We start from the raw sequence: 14,757 nt of genomic DNA on the forward strand, positions 1-14,757 counted from the left end.
CCCTGCATGGCTCCCCATTACCTCAGGGTCCAGTCTAAATTCAAGATTATTTGAGATCTGGATTCTCCACTTCAAACCCACCTTGGTCAACTACAAGCAAAACTCCCTGCAGTGAGGCCAGCTCCTGCGACCCAGAAACCCAAAACATTGGTGGTTCTCTTAGCCAGTGGTTCTCTTAGCCAGTTGGGTCATTTCTGCACTAGCTTCAAGGCTTGAGTCAGCTCTCACATCCTCCAAGCAGCCTTTCGTCACTTCCCAGGGTGAGCAAGGCTGCTCTGCTCCTTCAGCAGTGCAGGAAACCACCCTGCCATTTATTAGCTCTATGATCTTGGAGTAATCACTGACCCCCCAAGCCCTGCTTTCCCCAGCAGTAAAGTGGAGAGTCAGCCTCCCATTACAAACAGTAAGACAACAGAGACTTAGTTGGCCCAGGCTCTGGGTCTTATAAACTGTGGGGTATACATTTTAGCCATTACTAATTTACACAGGAACACTTCTTAGTCACTTAATATCGCTGATACCCAGCATTCAACAAAGTAAAGCTTGCTAGAGGCTGGAGTAATTGTGAATTGTCAGAAGGTTTCCTGTCAAGTTCAAAATAAAATTTTTAGTTAATTTTAAAAACACATTGTTGGAAGCTGCAGTTGTCTGGCCCCTTTATTTTTCCTCCTGGCCTTTGAACAAAGACAGTATCTTTAGAATCCACAGAGGGCTTTCTATATTATTAAATGCACCACTCTGGGTCATGCAAACACCCCCCCCCCCAAGTAAAGTTTCTTGATGAGATAGAACTGGGAGTAAGTAACTCAGTGGCCCAAGATGGAGACCCTGGGCAGTTAAAGCACAGAGCTGGACTGTCTCTGGTGAATCCTCACCGCCCCACAACCTCTGGCCCTATACCCCAGTTGTATAAATAAATTAAAACTAAATCTTTAAAAAAAAAAAAAAAGGCATAGAGATGGGAAGCCCAACGGGTTTTCTTTAAAAAAAAAGGAAGGGATCCCATCTGAAATGGACATCTTGGAGGGAGGTGTCAAACCCCAGTGGGAAAAAGCATTTATTTTCTCCTTTCCCATTCTATAAGCACGTTCCTACTGGGCTGCGAATGCTCCTGGGGTACGGTGTCCCACACCCCCGCCAGGCGTCAGTGCCCTGCTTCCTTCCAAAGGTGGTGCTTTGGACACTGAGCTCGACCCTAACCTCATAGGTAAGCTGTCTGTCCTTGAGCGAGTTCCCTAACTTCCCTGGCCACTTGCAAAATGAAGAAAGACGCCTGCCTGTCAGGGATGGAGGCTGGATTAGCAGGAGCTTGTCTGCAGAGTGCATCACCAGGACCTCGGCAGGCAGAGTAGACACCTGACTGACAAAGCGGAATTCCTTCCTGTTTCCTCTGGGGCAAAATTGCCACTTCTCTAACTTGCTGACACTCTCACCTCCCCTGGTGCCAAGTTGCCCTACTCCTTTGCCCACAGGGTGTGTAGTGGCCTTCCATTTCTCTGCTGTTGGAGGTGAGCACAGCCCTCACCAGCCACTGTAGGTGCAGACAGTTCAGCTTCATCGGGAGGTAAAAGGGAACAACAGGTATTGCCAGAGAATGGTTGCAATGGTAGACTTTTTTTTTAACCTTTTTTTTTTTTGAGTATCATAATCAAGCCTACGCAGGACTGAGTAGATGTCCTAAGGATTTTTTTTTTAAGGTTTATTTATGCATACAAGTACTGGGTTGTAGGCTAGAGGTATGAGGGGGTAAGAGGATTAACAGACAGTGGGGAACAGAACCGTTGGATTGACTGAAATACTGCTGAGGGGAGCAGTAGAGAGACAGGAGAGGTCTGCTCCGCCATGCCATGTGGGTCAGCTCCCTGGCCTAGGGATCAGATGGAACTGATGCTGCAGTGGCTGAAAAGCTTAATAGTGCTGTTTTTAACCTCTGCATTACCAGGGAGGCCCCTACGATTATTGTGCCCAGTGTCCTGATTTTAGGAAGACAGGCCATTGGTAGGAAAGGTTGTCTCAAGATCACACAGCAAGTGACCTCCCTATGATGCAGGGGTTAAAATCTCAGCACTATCAAGCTATCACCATCCACTGCATCATGAGTTCAGTCCCCAGTGAGGGAGCTGACCCACATAGCACAGCAGAACTCTTCTGTCTCACCCATTGCTCCCCTCAGCAGTGTATTTCAGTAGATTTCCCTGTTCAGTCTTATGAATCCACCTCCCGCCCCGACCCCCAGCACCTCACCTACACCCCAGTTCTTGTATGCATAAATAAATACTTTTTTTTTAATCACATAGCAAATAATCAGCAGAGCCAGGACCAAAACTCAGAGGGGCTCAACGGGTTAAGGCCCAGCACTGCAGGGTAGCCGCAGCTACTTCAGTGTGAGCTTTATCCCAGCCCCAGAGGTGACTCACATGGATGGCAGACCTCTGCAGTCTCCCTCACTGCTCCCCTCAGCAGTGTGCTTCATCTACCTGCCTGTTCTGCTCCCCACTCTGTCTCTGGTGAATCCTATCACCGCCCCTGCACCTCTGGCCTGTACCCCAGCTCTGTATGCATTAAAAAAAAAAATTCAGCCTCTCTTCCCTAAGGTCAATGTGTTCCTCATGATCCAATACCAGTAAGAAGTAATGTGCAGGGCCTCCCTGGTGGCGCAAGGGGTCAAGTCTCACCACTATGAAGCAAGATAGCCACTGCAGCATGAGTTCAATGTAGGCCAGGGAGCTGACCCACACGGCACAGCAGGTTGACACACCTGGTGGTCCCCTCAGCAGTGTACTTTGTCAATGCCTGTTCTGCACCCCACTCTGTCTCAGGTGAATCCTCTCACCCCCCACACCTCTGGCCTGTACCCCAGTTCTGTATGCATAAATAAATCTTTAAAAAAAGAAAAAAACACTAAGATTAAAAAAGATTAGGACTTGTCACTTCTCCACTCAGAGGCCGCCACTGTCTTCCCTTGTCTGTAAGAGAAAAAGTCAAAATCTATTTTGTGGCCCCCAAAGCCCGATCCACCTGATGGCCCTTGCCCACCCGCTCGCTGACAGTCTCCACTGCCACCTCCAGGGCACTGGCCTTCTGGGTGTTTATTGGGGCACCCCCACCTCAGGGCACTGCTGTCTCCTCTCCTGGGGGTTGCCCAACTTCTTCCTTCACTTCTCTGCTAACTGCCTCCTCATGAGAGAGGCTTCCCTGATCATCCACGTAAACCACCCACCCCAGCCAGCCCACCCTCGCCCACTCCTGTCCTGCTCGGCCCTTAGCCCCACCTGACACTGACGCGCTCATGTTCATGAGTTCTGCTCTTTCTCTCTGCATTATCGGCCCCCAGAGAGAAGGGAGTTTGCCCGTTTTGTTCATAGCTGTATCTCCAAATCCTAAAATAGCACCTGACATGTAGATGTGCTTGTGACATCGTGACCTAGCAAGAAATACGTACTTGGTCTTCATCCTGGTTCTTGCGACACACAGCTCCTAAACCTTTGGAGTTTCCTAAGTGAGGGGAGGTTACAGTTGTCTTTTACTATGTTGACAAGTGACTTGGAAGGCCTCTAGGTCACCCAAGGATGGGGACCACGTTGCCAAGGAAGCCACGCCCGTGATGAGAGTTGGAACTTTCAGCCCCTGACCTCTAGGAAGGGGAGAGTCTGGAGGTTGGATCTCTCCCTTCTCTGATGACTTCATCAATCTGCCTGTGAAATGAAGCCTCCATAAAAGCCCAAAGGCCTGGATTCTGAGAACTTCCAGACTTCTGGCACTGCTCAGACACTTCCCCATCCCAGAGTTGGTCCTGATCCTGACTCTGCCCCACCTTTTTTTCTTGTAATTTTTTCGCTCTCCAGAACTTTCCCAAACTGAAACTCTGCAGCCACTCGACAGTAAGTGCCCCCTGCTTCCCTTGCTCAGTCCCTGGCACGAGGCCACTCACCCCCTCCACTTTCTGGCTCGATGAATTTGACTCCTCTGGGTGCCTGTATAAATAGAATCACACAAAACCCGTGCTTCGATGCCTGGCTTATTTCACTTTGAGCACAGTATCCTTTTATTTAAGATTTATTTTATTTATTTATGCATACAAGAACTAGGGTACAGACCAGAGGTGCAGGGGTGACAGGATCCTCCCGACACAGAATGGGGAGCAAAACAGGCAAATTGACAGAAACACATGGCTGAGGGGAGCAGTGGGCAGGTCAGGAGAGGTCTGCTGGCCAAGTGGGTCACTCCCTGCCTGGGGATTGAACTGGTACCGCAGTGGCTGCCATCTTCATAGTGCTGCAACTTAACCCCTTGTGCCACCAGGGAGGCCCTGAGTGGTTTCCTTCTTGCAGCTGCTGTGAACACAGTATCTTTTTCACTCTCGGCTTCCAGTTCTCGGGGGTGGATACCTAACCAGTGGAGTTGCCAGATGACTTTGTGTTTTATTTTTTGAGGCACTGCCCACCCATTTTCCATAAAGGCTCCCCAACATCACCTCCCAGCTGGCAATGCACAGGGGTTCCAGCTGCTGAGTCCTTCTGGCTGTTTTGTTGTTGTTCTGGTAACTTCCATCCCAATGGGTGTGAAGCAGTATCCTATCCTATTCACATTTTGATTTGCATGTTCTGAGATTAGTGATGTTGAACAACTTTCCCTGTGCTTATTGGGCTTTTGCCACCCTCTTTAGAGAAATATCTACAAATTCTTTGCCCATACTTGGTTTTCGTTGTCATCGTCTCAGATTTGAGTCACAGAGGTCGTCTCTAGCTCTGCCACTTTGAACTCATGTCCTTGACCAAGCTATATAACCCCACTGGGGCTCAGTTTTAGCAACCATAAAAAACATTCTTGCCAGGTTTTATTAGTATTAGTTCCTACATGCCAGTATTGTAAGGATTAAATAAGCACGTAAATACTGATCATTAGCACATGTGACTGCTAACAACAACCAACATCTACCGAGTGCTCTATCCTATTTCCCTGTCATGAGGTCAGCCCTCATGACCACTGGGTGGGAACCAGTGAGAGGCCACTAACACCCACCTAGCAACCTTCCAACACTCCAAAACCCAGGAACTCCACACAATCACCCACAGATCCCAGCTGGAATCTGAAAACCACATCCTTCCACCCTGGGTGGCCCAGGCTTCCCTGGCCCCTGTTAAGCCTGGTGCCATTTAATCATCCTGCCAAGTTTGCTGCCTGGGAAAATCCTGGATTCTCATCTCTCCTATGTAATGGCTCGAGCAGGACCCTGGTTTCCAGATGCCCACAGCTGGCGCCAAGTAGCAGGCGGGCTCTGATGATCTCCGTGGGAGCCAGCCCAGGCTGACCTGCCTCTTCCTCTTTCCCAATGCAGAAAGGAGCCGAGGTGCGTTGCTATGCTCTGCCTTTCTCACTGGTGTGAGAATGAAATAGCAGCAATTTAGAATTAACTCCACACATGGACATTTTTCCGTTTCCCACGTTGGGTCACTTGGCAGTCAAGCTACTCCCCATAACAACCCCCCCCCACACACACACACCACCACCAACTTAGCTGCTCGTTTCTTCCACTTGACTAGGAAAATTGAAGAAAATGCTCAGTTCTCACCCTTACATAGGATAAGTGAGGCTGGACAGAGTCCAGATTCCTCAGCTGGTACCTAAGGCCCTGGTGCATCTGCTCTAGCCAGTCTCCACAGTCACAGTTCCCCACTTCCCCACTAACAGAAACCCCCATCAGTCACAAGCTTCTGTGCCTCCAGATCTTTCCAGTACGCTGTTCCCACCACCAGGAGCGACTCCTGCTCCTGGACTGCCCAGCAAGCTCCTCTTCATCCTTCAGAACCCAGCTGGAGTGTCATCTTTAGGAACAAGCTTTCCTTGGTTCCCTCCGGACAGAGTCACTCCATCTCTAACCTCTACTTTTATGCCGAGGCAATCTACTCTTGTGATTCTACCTCTCTGGATTCAGAAGGGGCTTCCATAGCCTCATACCGAGCACACAGTAGGTGTTCAACCAACGTCAGCTCATTTAGCGCTTCTATGAAGCTGGGCACTCCTTGAGATTAAGTATCACAATTTGCTTTTGGAGTATAAGGAAATGGAAACGTCTCGCCTCGCACACAGCACGACCAGCCTTTAGCTCTGGCCAAAAGCGCTCAGTGTATTCTTCATTTTCTCAAGTACACTTGTCAGAAAGGCCCCTTAAGTAAACATTCAACACCCCCCTCAGTTGTCAGCCAGGCCCAGGAGCTATGTCCAGTGTGCCCAGCGCTCCCTTCCCATCTCACCCTGGACTTGTGCCTCGGCTCTTCCCGGGCCGGGGCCACGGCCCTCGCAGCCACCGATGACTCCCAGGTCCATCTGCATGTGGACAGCCGGCCGAGCTCTGCCTGCTGTGGAGGGATGGATCTACTCTGCAGATCTGGGGGTGCGCCCTCTGTTGGGGCAGATTGGAGTCTTCAGCCATACGTAGCTGGATTTCTGTATAGTACTCCCCCTCTTAGGGGACCTGAGCCCTGCCCCTTGGCCCCACAGTTGAGAAGTATGGGAGAAGGGCCAGGACATTGGGTGTCTGTGCCATAGGGCTTTGGGTTTGGAAAACAACAGGCTTTAGCTCCCATCTCAGTCCTAAGACTGTAGGAAACCACTTACCTTTCCAGCCGCTTGCTTTCTGCTGCAGGAAGGTAATTAGAGGATTGCAGCGGCCCAGCAAAGTGGTGAGCTGGGTCACCTCGCACAGCCAGTAATAAGGACCCCTTCTCCATGCTTCAGGTCCCCTTGCCTCTCACAGGGGTCACGCTTTTTGGGGAGGGGACGGTGGCCGTGGTTTGGGAGAACTGAGACAGCTATAACCCACAGACAGGAGGGCACAGTGGCTGAGAGCCGCGGGCCTGGAGCCAGCTCACCTGTGCTCCAATCTCAGCTCATCAGTTACATGTTCTCGGGGAGACAGAGAACCTCTCCGTGCCTCAGTTCCCCATCTGTACTGTGGTGATCGTAACAACAGCAACAACCTCATAGGGCGGTCTGCCCTCATGAAACCGAAACAAGAGCCATAGTGTGCTGAAGGTGGCTGGAAGCTCTGGGCAGAGACCGGGTCGTCTCGCAGCTACCCCCACCGCTGGCTGGCCACAGTGCCTTGGGTTTGGTGAGGACTCCACTCTCTGGGCGCCACTCCTGGCTGCTTTTCACCTCAACCAACTCCTGGCCCGGAAGCAAGGGAAACCTGGCTACAGAAAGTTGCCCAGTGGGGTAAGGTATGGGGAAGGCCCCAGCTTTGGGGTCAGGCCCAACCTGGGTCTGAACCACAGTCCTGCTGCTTCCCGGCTAGGCCACGGCCATGCCAGCAGCCTACTAAGATCCCCAGGGCCTACCTTACAGGGTGGACCCAGCAACACAGGAAATAGCACAAAGCACCCGGCTGGGCCAATGCCAGAGGAGCACTGGGTAAATGGCCAGGCCTCCCTCCTCTGGTTGGCCGCCTCCCTCCCAGCCCCTGGCCTGGCGCTGCTGACCAAGTTTAACAGTAACTGCTGCAGCTGTCCTTTCTGAAAATACATAGCCTGGCTGCTTTTGTCCTTTTCAATCCAAGTCTTCCCCAGTGCCTTAAGCATTCCCAAATCAAGGGTTTACGAAGACAAAAAGCCCAAGCTGACCTAGCCATGCTGCTCGTTGGCAAATGTCCCAGAGGACCTTGCTCTGCCAGTCATTGAGCTTGACATTCAGTTCCCTCAGTCAAATTCACTCACATCCGACAAGATCAATGAGAGAAACAGGCAGCAATGATCAAAAGGGCCGACAAAAGCTCTTGGGGTAACTCTCCCAGCAGGATTTCGCGCCACACAAAAGTGCATGCAGGGGGTGCTCCATAAAAGCTCCTCATGCAGGCACCCCTCGTGCCCAGAGACACCAAAAACCAGTTCCCATGACAACACTGCTGAAAGTGTTATATATAAATGTGTATGTGTGCACAGCCACCCAGAGATGCCCAGAAATAAACTCTTGGCACAATTCCCCCCTCCAAACATGAAATAACCTGCAAGGATTGATTGCTGGAAGAGAGAACAAAGAAGGTTTGGAACAGACACGCTTCCAAGAGGCTGGCTCTCAGCGTGCACACCTGCGTTGATGTGGCTTGCTTTGTTTCCTGCACCTGGAGCAGAGTAGACACTCAATAAATAATTGTTGACTGACTGAATAAATGATGGAAAACAGGAGAAAGGAAGGGGAGGGGGCGTTGGGTGGGGAGATAAAAGCAGCCTGGGATGTCAGGTCTGGAAGGCTGAGGATTCGATGCTGAAGAGCCTCTCAGTCCAAGCCCTCATTTTTTAGTTGGAGAAACTGAGGCTCAGACTTGGGGTGGAAGCTTGCCGTAAACTGCAAAAAGAATTATTAACAGAGAACTCCTCCCAGAGTCACTAAGTAAGCACAGAATGAATGTGAGTCCAATTTCTGTCTGAATAATAAACATATGGAGCAATTATGACGTGTCAGCCATGGTGCAAAATACTTACAGACATTATCTCATAATTTGCAACCCTGCAAGAGATTTCCATTTCACAGCATTAAGGACTCTGAGGGGCGAGGTCCTTGGACCAAGGTGACACAGCTGGTTTGTGTTGGAACGGGGGTTTAAGCCCAAATTGCTCACTGGGCCCCGAGACCCTCCATTATGGAGCTTTTCTCTGAAATGAGAGGTGACTTTCCCACCAGGGAGCTGCAGAAGGGGTCTGGAATTCTAGAAGTTTGGGGGCTCCTAGTCCAGAATTCCTTCAGTTCATTCACTGCTTTTTAACAAAACCAAAGGAACTGAAGGCTGATGCCACGATAGCCATCTAGCTGGGTGAGGGGGGTGGGGGGACTACGACACCCCTCAGCTGTCTTTGCCAGCAGGAGCAGTTCTGGGAAGCAGACCCAGGCTGAGTCCCACCACACTTTTAGGGTTTTTCACCCTCTAGTGGTCACATCTTAAAATAACAAGCAGCTGCTGGTTTGAGCATGTGCATTAACTAGCAAACCCTCTCCAGAAGGAAATGCAAATGGTCACAGGGTTCCCTGCTGTCCTGCATGTGCCACACACCCCTTTTTTCTCTGTGTCTTCACCGGTCTCCCCACTTTCACTCCAATCCATTCTCTGCACAGCCAAGATGGTTATCAATCCTTGGCTTATACTCCCCAATAACGTCCCAATTGTTTTTTCCTGATGGATAAACCAGGTCTTCTCTATGGCCCAGTGGTTCAGATAATGACCAGCTCTCTCTCCCTCTTTCCAGTTTCCTCCCTCTCCTCCCTCCACCTCCAGGGCCTCTTCCAATTCCTTACATATGTTCAGGCTTCTTTCTTACTCAGCCTTTATATGCTGTTCCCTTTGCCCGACACACTTTTCCTCCTCCTGTTTGTTTTCCAGACTTCTGTTTGTTCCTCAAGTCTTAAAGGTTATGTCCTCAGAGACACACTTTCACATTCCCCTGCCTTTCCAGGGTAAGAATGCTCTTCACAATGGCAATTTCTTGTGTAGTAACTGCCTTTCTTGATAGCTAACAGAATCCTATTTAGTGAATTTTAATGCTCCAGCACCTGCCACACAGTAGGACTTCACAACTTGCCCCACGGGGAACAGAGGGTTCACTGTGGGGCAGGATTAAACCCAGGCGGTCTGAGTTGGGGCTTGAGGTTTAGTTTTGATAGTTTTTCCCGTAACTATCTTCCCCCAGCTCCCCCACAACCCCCCTCACCACCCCAGAACTACTCCACCGTCTCTGCCTCAGTGTCTGCACAGCTAGGAAGCCAGCATCCATTGCCCTATATGTCGGTTTCCTCCACGACACAACTCCCTTCATAACCACTGCCTCACATGGACCCTGCATGGGTAAAAGGCATCTAACTACAGAGGGAGGAATCACAGGCGACAACAGCAGGACGAGCACTCCCACCCTCAACGAGAAAACAAAAGGAAAAAGACCTAGATGTGTCAGAGCGGACCTGCTGGAAACCAAAGAGAAAATCCTGAAGGCAGGTGGGGCCGGCATCCCTACCTTTGCAGTGTGGGCCCACTCTGCCCGGTTCTGGACCCAGAACCAAAACTCAGTGAGCAGAGAGGGTCTCTAATAGCCTGCAGAGGGAAACATGTACCCCCATGGTGGCCCCCAGGAAATAAACTGAGAAGTCAGAACTGCCTGCCCCACTGCAGAGGAAGGATCCAGGGCTCTCCGTGGTCACGGAGGACCTGCTTACCCTCTGGGAGGCCCCTGAAGGCACCCCTTTCACCACCTTGGAGGATAAACTTGGGGAAGGTGCTCTGGCAGCTTGGACCATTCTCTTCAGCTCAGAGGTGACAGTGGCAGTTGCTCCATTGAGCTGAGATCCCTAAATACACGGGGTGTGCTTGATGTGCTGGCAAGCTGTTTTTTTTTTTTTTTAAAGATTTATTTATTTCTGCATACAGAACTGGGGTACAGGCCAGAGGCTCAGGGGCAGTGAGAGGCTTCACCAGAGACAGAGTGGGGAGCAGAACAGGTAGATCGATGAAGTACACTGCTGAGGGGAGCAGCGGGCGGGTCAGGAGAGGTCTGCCGCGCCATGTGGTCTCCTCCGGGGCAGGCGGGAATCGAACTCATGCGGAAGTGGCTTTAGCTTCTCAGTGCTGTGCTTTAACCCGCTGCGCCACCAGGGAGGGCCCTGGCAAGCTGTTTTTTAAAAGCCTGTATTTATTCATTATCTGGGGTGCAGAGAGAAGTGCAAGGAGTGAGAGAAGTCACCAGAGACGGAGTGGGGAGCAGAACAGGCCAACTGCCAAAGTACACTGTTGAGGGGAGCACCCGGGAGACAGGAGAGGGCCGCTGCGCCCTGTGGTTCAGCTCCCTGGCTGAACTTGGCCAGGGACAGCTCCACACTGCTGTGCCTAACCCCTGTGCCACTGGGGGCCCTAACAGCCCTTTACAACTGTGGGTCTCTTGGCGACATGAAGCTCCCCAGGTGCGGGGATTTGGGAAGAGAATTATCAACGGGAAGGTTGCCTTTTTCTCGCGCTGGATTCACACGCGGAGAGGGCTCCCCTCACTGGCGCCCGCTGCCCTCCTCAGGACGGGCAGGCGCCAGTGTTGTCCCTGCGCTCTGGCACATTCAGCTCTGTTTTTCTGTGTTTTGATATCCGAAGATACCAAAAGTATCCTTGGGCTGGTTCTTTTCTTCTTTCTTCCTTTCCTCCCAGCTTGGTATTAAGTTTTCATTTGAATCATATCCCTGTCGGGCACCTCTTAGCTTAATTTTCATGTATGATCTGATTTTATTTTCTTCTCTGAGATGAAGTCTCATTTCATTTCTTCCTTTTGGGGAGCCTCTTTTTCTGTTATTGGTCTTTTATTTCTGATTTGAGTTTTTTCCCAATGCCCCAAGTGCTTATTTCAGGATGTCTCACTCAGTTTGGAGTACGGTGTTAGCTTTCTTCAGCTTGCCACTTGATTTGAGGAAGAGAATTATCAAGGTAAATGCTGCCTTTTTCTAGGGCTTGATACGCGCACGACAGGACTCCACTCTCGAGCGCCCTCTGCTGTCGGTCCCTATTCAGCCTCCATCCGTGGAGGCGTGACAGAGACCAGATTTCTTATTTCTCGTTTGTTTCTCATTTTTCATCCCCCCCTTTTTTCCCAGCTCCAGATATTTATTAATCAGTGAAAACCCCAACACAATACAAATATCACGATTTCGTGTGCTTAGAGGGGGATATTTCCTGGTTAAGTGGAAGATGGTGCAGATGGCCTCGAAGACCTTCATTTTAAGCAGCTATAGAGTGAAGTATTTCACTTAGAAGTTCGGATCTCTCTCTCTTATTTTTATTTATGCATACATAAGTGGGGTACAGGCCAGAGGTGCAGGGAGTGAGAGGATTCACCAGAGACAGAGTGGGGAGCAGAACAGGCAGGTCGACAAAGGGGGGCGCAGCGGGGAGACCGGAGAGGTCTGCAGCGCCATGTGGGTCACTCCGGGGCGGTAGCCCCACCTGGTCTGAGCGGGCGGCTCGCCTGCAGTGCTGCGTCCTAACCCGCTAGGCCACCAGGAGGCTCCTAAGTCGGCACCTTTTTTCAGTTTGCTGTGATCTCCATTCACTGCGGAACTTGTCTAGGCCATGTGGACCCATTTGTTCCAGGGTTCTGGGTGAATCTTCCTGTCCCGACTGACATCTGGGAACAAAGCCAGGCCGACTCAGGCAGCCTTGCAGCTGCACTCCGGTGCCTGGTGTCCCGGGCTCCAAAATGCGGAGGGGGGGTCGCGCCGGGGGCTTGTCGCCCACGAAGGGGCGGGTGGACGTGATGCCTGAGAGGCTGTGTGTGCAGAGGAGAGCAAAACCCACCTGCGAGGCCAGGCACAGCGTCTCTGCTGAGTCTCTTCTCTCCGCCAGGGGCCCCCCCGGCCCTTCCACCGCCACCCCCCCTGCCTGGGCTTTGGCGTCACAGCTCCCCAATCTGTCTGCTGCCCTAGGAGCACCGGGCACCCACTTCGTCACCTCCATCACTGCAGCGCCACCTGCAGGGCGAGCGGTGGGGATTCTGCTGGAATTGGGATTCTTCTACTTCTACTTAGGTGTGGTTTTACTTTTTTTGCTGATCGACATTTTTTTTTGGGGGGGGAAGGATGAGTGGAGTGATTTGAAACTAGGGAGTCATATTGTCCTCCAGGCCTGGAAGTCTTAGTGTCCCATTTTGAATTCAGCACACATGGTAAGTGGGCCTGGCAGGGGTGACGGCCCAGGTCCCACCCTGGTTTCTGCCAGTCCCACAGGTGAGAAAGGTCCTTGTGGCTGCAAATCGTTTCTCACAGTGATATTATCTTTCACAAAAATTGTTTTGCTTTTATATTTTTTCTCCTCTTAATGTTTAAATCTCTGTTGAAATTTTTCACCCATTTTTTTAAAGTTACCAGTTTTTTTTTGTATATCCTGCACTGTTAACTATGCATGTTGCACTTTTCCTCCCAATAGGTCTCCCGTGTTTTAATTTACCATTTATAAAAGATTTAAAATTGCGAGCTCTCCCTGGTGGTGCAGCGGGTTAAAGCACCGCATTGTGAAGCTCTCCAAAGCCACTGCAGCACCAGTTTGCAGCATCCGCCCTGACTGGGAGCCGGACCAACATGGCTGCTCCCGCAGACCTCTCCCACCGCCCGCTGCTCCCCTCAGCAGTGCATTTCAGTCCATCTGCCTGTTCTACTCCCCACTGTCTCTGGTGAATCCTCTCACCCACCACACCTCTGGTCTGTACCCCAATTCTGTAAGCATAAATAAATCTTAAAAAAAAAATTAAAATTGATACTCTCTGATGTATTTGTCTTTCCTTTCCTCCCTTCACTTGTCTAAGATGGCTTTACCTGTTCAGTTATAAACACCTTCCATTATATTTTATTTTGTACTTCCATGGTACTTTCATGTTTAGATCTCCAGAAATTATTGTTGTGGGCCCTCCCTAGTGGTGCAAGGACTTAAGTTTCAGCACTATGAAGCTCTCTGCAGCCACTGCAGCACAAGTTTGATCCCCAGACAGGGAACTGACCCACAGAGCACAGCAGACCTCTCCTGTCTCATTCACTGCTTCCCCTCAGCAGGGTATTTCAGTATATCCGCCTGTTCTGCTCCCCACTGTCTCTGGTGAATCCTCTCACACCTCTGGCCTGCACTCCAGCTCTTAAATGCATAAATAAAAATAAATCCTTAAGGCCCTCCCTGGTGGCGCAGCGGGTTAAAGCACAGCACTGAGAATCTGAAGCCACTTCCGCATGAGTTCGATTCCCGCCTGCCGCCTGCCCCGGAGGAGACCACATGGCGAGCCAGACCTCTCCTGACTGGCCCGCTGCTTCCCTCAGCAGTGTACTTCGTCGATCTGCCTGTTCTGCTCCCCACTTTGTCTCTGGTGAAGCCTCTCACCACCCCTGAGCCTCTGGCCTGTACCCCAGTTCTGTATGCACAAATAAATAAATAAATCTTTAAAAAATAAATAAATAAATAAATAAATAAATCCTTAAAAGAAATTGCTGGGCTCTCCCTGGTGGTGCAGCAGGTTAAAGCACACTAAGAAGCTTAAGCCACCTCTGCATGAGTTTGATTCCTGCTTGCCCCGGAGGAGATCCACATGGCAAAGCAGACCTCTCCTAACCCGCCCGCTGCTCCCCTCAGCAGTGTACTTCGTGGATCTGCCTATTCTGCTCCCTGCTCTGTCTCTGGTGAATCCTCTCACCTTCTGCATCTCTGGCCTGTAATCCAGTTCTGTATAAATAAATAAATAAATAAATAAATCTTTAAAAAAAAGAAAGAAATTGCTGTGTACATGTGTGTAATTGTGCCACTGGGCAGGATCTAGATGATGTAAAAAAAAAAAGATTTATTTTTTATTTATTTATGTATACTTACGGCTTAGGTGTAGGCCAGAGGTGTGGGGTGTGGGGGAGAGAAGATTCCCCAGAGACAGAGTGAGGAGCAGAATAGGCAGATTGTCTGAAAACACTGAGGGAAGAGGAGAGGTCTGCTGTGCCCTGTGAGCCAACTCCCTGGCCAGGGACTGAAGCTACACTAGCTTCTTAGTGCTGACGTAAGCCCATGCTTACGCCACCAGGGAGGACCGGGATCTAGATCATTTCTTCCCTAAGGGTGTGCTCATGTCTTACTGAGGGGCTCATCTTTTCTCAGCTGGTGGAGGGGTTCTTATTCCATGTTCCTCTGTTCTTTCAGCTATTCTACCTGTTCAATTTCCAACCCCACACCTCTACTAACGAGACAGCTTCATACCTGCTTCAAGGCGCCAG

The sequence above is a fragment of the Condylura cristata genome, unplaced genomic scaffold (assembly GCF_000260355.1).
Source record: "Condylura cristata isolate star-nosed mole 26May11 unplaced genomic scaffold, ConCri1.0 scaffold00008, whole genome shotgun sequence".
NCBI lineage: Eukaryota > Metazoa > Chordata > Mammalia > Eulipotyphla > Talpidae > Condylura > Condylura cristata.